The 4,973-nt window shown below is 28.9% G+C and overlaps 1 long non-coding RNA gene across 11 annotated transcripts; it reads left to right on the forward strand.

Moving 5' to 3' along the window:
* Positions 1-256: 256 nt before the first annotated feature.
* Positions 257-3,971, forward strand: LOC131935295 (uncharacterized). 11 transcript variants are annotated; one of them, XR_009385924.1, is made up of 5 exons: positions 257-277; positions 2,662-2,779; positions 2,947-3,089; positions 3,439-3,503; positions 3,819-3,971. It is a non-coding gene; the product is annotated as an uncharacterized LOC131935295 (long non-coding RNA). The 11 variants fall into 11 exon arrangements; XR_009385922.1 differs by lacking the exon at positions 257-277 and adding an exon at positions 356-466; XR_009385929.1 differs by lacking the exon at positions 257-277 and adding an exon at positions 370-388.
* The last annotated feature ends 1,002 nt before the right edge of the window (positions 3,972-4,973 follow it).

The raw sequence follows: 4,973 nt of genomic DNA on the forward strand, positions 1-4,973 counted from the left end.
TAGGACATTACGTCTAAACTACTCCATATAAAATGAATAGAAAAATAAACAAAGCAAACATGAATAATACTGTTGCTATTATTTGACGTAATTATTCCATATTCACTCTACACACTTATTAAATAAAATGAAATTGTTCAGACTCATATCTCTGTATTGAGCCTCTCTCCGACTGTGTCGCTGAGAATAAAACCCTTTGGTGGTTTCTCAGTCAACACTGTCGTTGAAAATAAAACAATAATTAAACATGCTCTCCACAATTAGGAAAGCATAAACTGTAGGTGTTTTGAAGCTAATATTCCAGCCATTTTGTTTTGACGAGAGCTAGTCCAGATCTAGACTAGATCTACTTGATCAACGATTTAATTTACACTGATGTAAAACCTACGTAAATCAAATCTACAAGATCAGGATTTACATTTAGATCTAGAAATCTACATTATTGACTAGAGAGAAAAAGTTAAAAGTATGCCTAGTGCGTCGAAAGTAAATGATAGAATCTTCTAGATCTAGAAAATCTAGTAATTTTTCAGTAGCACTAGCTAGATCTAGTCTAGATTGACTAGATAGAAAGATAATTATTTCTGTGGCATAGCTGTCCTTTAGCATTTAGGATCTAGATCTAGAAGTCTAGATCTACTCAATTTTAAATCTCTTCTATTTCAAATTGTTTGTAGATCTATATCTACAAGATTAGGCTTAGGTCTAAAAATATACTAAAGTTAAAGCTACACAAGTACACATCATTCCTAAACTTAATGCCATTAATGGCTAAAATTCACTGAGCATTGTTGCACTTAAGACTTAAACGTAAGGCCTAAATAAATACTAAATAAAATTATTACGTTAGCTTAATTTTCGTGACAGCTTTTCTCTTCTTTTTTGCCATGCTTAATTTAAGTCACTTTCATGTGCTGGTAGCTTAAAATAAAACTTGTTTAGGAAGTTTATTTCTTTCTCCCTTTAATAATGCTGCAAATATGAGTAAGACGTTATTATTATAATTAAATAGCTGCGATAAATAATCATTTGCATCTTTTTGGGGGTATTTCTTTTACATGAACTGTGAAATACGGTATCTCAAATTTTGTGCGTAACTCAAAGCGAAATATTACTCGCTCAACTGCTCGTATTTAAAAAAATCTGGTATGTCGAGGCACTAGAATGTTGAGGTACCACAGGATCTACTATGTATTGAAAGAAAACATAAATTAATTATAGAATAATAGGCAAATATAGTAATAAAGTAGGCCTTATAGCTTTAGATTTTATTCAGCCTACTAATAAATAATTAAATAGGCCTAAAGTAGTACTAGATATTAGTTAAATCACTAGTATTGTGTAGGGTTATTTTTATTAAAAAAACAGATCACATCTTATACATTAAGGCGGGCTCAATAAAATAAAAATAATTTATTTAGGACCTAGACCTATCTTTTGGAGATCTAAAATTCTAAATGAAAAATAAATTATTAATTAGACCAACAATAGGCATAGTATGCTAAATCTATTTTAGTATTTAAATTTAAGGCTCGGCCATCTACTAAAAATTTTATAAATGTCATAAAATGGCCTACTTAATTATAATTACTAATTACTATTAGGCCTAAGTTTAAACTAGAGATAGCCTATTTTATTAGTAGAAAAAGTATTAGTCATAGTTAAGATGGTATAGCCTTATGTAAATTAATGTAATCAGTGTTAGATATTATGATATCAATCAAGCAATTATTATATAATATCGGAAAGGGGCCTAGCACTCTCTTAGTCATTAGTCTATTAGGTCTTACAAGTAGTTTAGCCTATTTATATATTATAGGGCCTATAGGCTGTTATTTAAATTAGGCCAAAGGCTTATTAGGAAAAGGCTTAATAGGCTTTAGTTTTTAATTAGGCAACAAGGCAGAGGCTTAATGTTGCTTATAGATTTAATTTGAAATTATTATGATATACGCTACTCTGCGACTATCACTATAGACTGCTATAGAGTATATTATAGCCTAGGCCTATCTAAATAAAATAATTCAACTCACTTAGCTTACTATAATTTAAAAAAATGTTTAGTTAAGTATTCAGCTCTCTATGTCAGCTAAGGCCCATAATTGTAATTATCCTACTGTTAGATCTATTAATTATTTAATAATTAGTAGGCCTAATTATAGGAATTAGGTCTGATACATTAAGTCCTATACATTGGTCGTAGAGTAATACTATTGGGCTAGTAATTATATACAATATATCTATACAAGCCTACTTATCGTTAATTTGGAAGTCTTTGCATTGACCTTAGTTTTCAGATGTAGCAGCCTAATTTTTATCAGATTATACCATAAAATCAAAAGTAGACTTGTAGATCTTTTTAAAACAAGGCATGAAATATTAATTTAAATAATATAAATTAAACAAATAGCCTAAATAACAACTACACAAAGTTAAAGTCATAATAACTTTTTATAAAGGTATCTTGAATTTCAACTGGAGGTAGTTTTGATAAATATTAGTATTCTGAACATTAAAATAGGTAGACTTAACATACATTTGTTCTGAAAACATATTTAGAAATTGGTTTTAAAAAATGAGGTTAGGATTGGGGTGATAACTAGTTGAGGATTAGATATGATATTCATTGTGTTTATCCATGTTGTAATTTCTCTTTTACAGGTTCATCCAAAAAAAAGGGAAGATCTGATTTTTACCAGTAATAAGACTACAGCATACTAAATGACACAAGATGTTCTTTCTCTATTACCTCTTACATTTGACATAAAAGTAGGAAAAGGTATGACAATTATTAATAAGCTGCTTTAAATTTTATAATTTGTTTTTTTATAACTTAATTGTACCATTTTTATTTCCAATAATGATAAATATAATTTAGTGTCATTTCTATTTTAAAATATTTATTTTATACTAGATATAATTTACTTCTATAATATTACTATCCAGGTTTAACAGTCTATGCCTACAACATAGATCTCCAGGACTAAAAGTACACAAAATGGCAATCAGTATATCACAAGTGTAATAACACATGCATCTAATCTGCTTCAGTGGCGAGAACTGGGTGAATCCTCTCAAACATTAATCAGGTAAGTTATCACAAGTTTGCTTTGGTTTATTTTGAACATGTTGATTGAGATAGATTTTTATTTGTATAAATATTGTATTTAAAAAAATATTTTACCTAGTAAAACCAAGTCAGTGGTGATGATTGATACAATATGATTATGTATTTTTTTAAATATTTGTTTTGCAAAATATGCTGATTTGCAGGAAGGATATATATATATATATATATATATATATATATATATATATATATATATATATATATATATATATATATATATATATATATATATATATAAAACAGTATCATTTAGTGGTTTGTCTTACAAATTTGAATTATTTACTTAATCTGTCTTAACTGCTCAACAGGAACTAGGCATACCTAATGAGCGTCAAGCTGATACAGTAGATGTACAGAAGAGTTTATACACAAGGTAAATATTGATAAATTTTAAGTTTTCTTTTTTTAAGGATACATGTAGTGTTTTGGGAGAAAGGAATTAAATTATTTAAATTAGGCCTAATAGTTTATTTCTCTAGCTTACGTTTCACTTAAAATAACTTAAATTTTTCCCCCTTTATCACTAAAGCAAAATTTTATAGATATCTATGCCATGATTCATCTCATTCAATCACTTTTTTCTTGTTTTGTTTTGATGTATTAAACTAATTTAAACTAAAGATTTTTTTTTTTGCTAATTTTATTATTTCAGATGGATGATTAAGTAAATCATTTTGTTTTGTTTCAGGAAGTGAAAAGTGATGTAAAAGGCAACTAATACTTCCATCTACCATAGTTAAACAAGAATCTGCAAATGGTGATAATTGCAATAATCTTGATATATTAATGTTTGGCTTTATAATTATATGCAATTGTCAGGTTTCATAAATAAATTATTTCTCAAAATTTGATGTTTTTGGTTTTCATACTTTGTACATAAGATGCAAGTGATTGAAAGCTGAAAAGGGTTGTATGTAGTTATAGTATTCCCAGCACAAGTTGACATTAAAACAGCTGAAGCCCTTTAAAAAAAAAACAAAAAAAAAAATAATAATCTAGGAATGCTGTTTCTATTAGCTGAGCATATATTTGGAAAAGAACTTAATTGTTTACCAGAGAATACTGTGACCCAGTTTGTACTCCAGGCAAAATAATATATTTAATATTATTAAGTTAAAGAAAAGTATCAAACAAACAGGATAATATTAATAAGCAAGACCTCCACACTAGAGAAGTATGGAATGAGTGTTGCATGGAATTCAAATCAACTTTGATGTTGCTAATTGCTACACTGGCCATAATTGGCCTACATTGATTTTTGCTGAGGTAGGCAACTGTTTTTGTTTAACTTTAGATGTCGACTAAATAAAGAAGAAAACTGACACGCCAATACCAAAATCAAGAACTTGTAAAGTTCGTGGTTGCTAAACCGAGAAGTCCTGAGTTCAATCTCCCGTGTAGATGAGGCTCTATAGTTGGGGATAGCAACCTATCTTGGGGATACAACACTTGTTCTTGGATTGACAAAAGATAAGAAAAGAAATCCAGAAAGAAAAGCAGCTGAACGAAGAAGAAAAAGGCTGGATATATTCGGTATCAACTGTACAATTTTAACAGACACACATTTCAAACTACACATGCATTTCAATGACAAAGTTCAGTGAAGCCATAATGTTGAGTTTGACTGAATGAAGAACGATATTGTTATTTCAAGCAAAGTTAAGGTTTATTGTCTTAAAGTCATTGTCGTGGATTGATTTAGACTAAGACTTCCCTGTTAAATAAGCCGACAACGATGGCTCTTTTTATTTCTCGTCTTTGATGTTGCTTTCAAGAACTTGTATGAGATTAGATTACCTACATACATAAGGCTACACAGTTTGGAATCTTGGCTTTCTAATAG

Source organism: Physella acuta, unplaced genomic scaffold, assembly GCF_028476545.2.
Source record: "Physella acuta isolate Inbredline_101_S28 unplaced genomic scaffold, ASM2847654v3 ptg000142l, whole genome shotgun sequence".
In the NCBI taxonomy this organism is placed as follows: Eukaryota; Metazoa; Mollusca; class Gastropoda; family Physidae; genus Physella; species Physella acuta.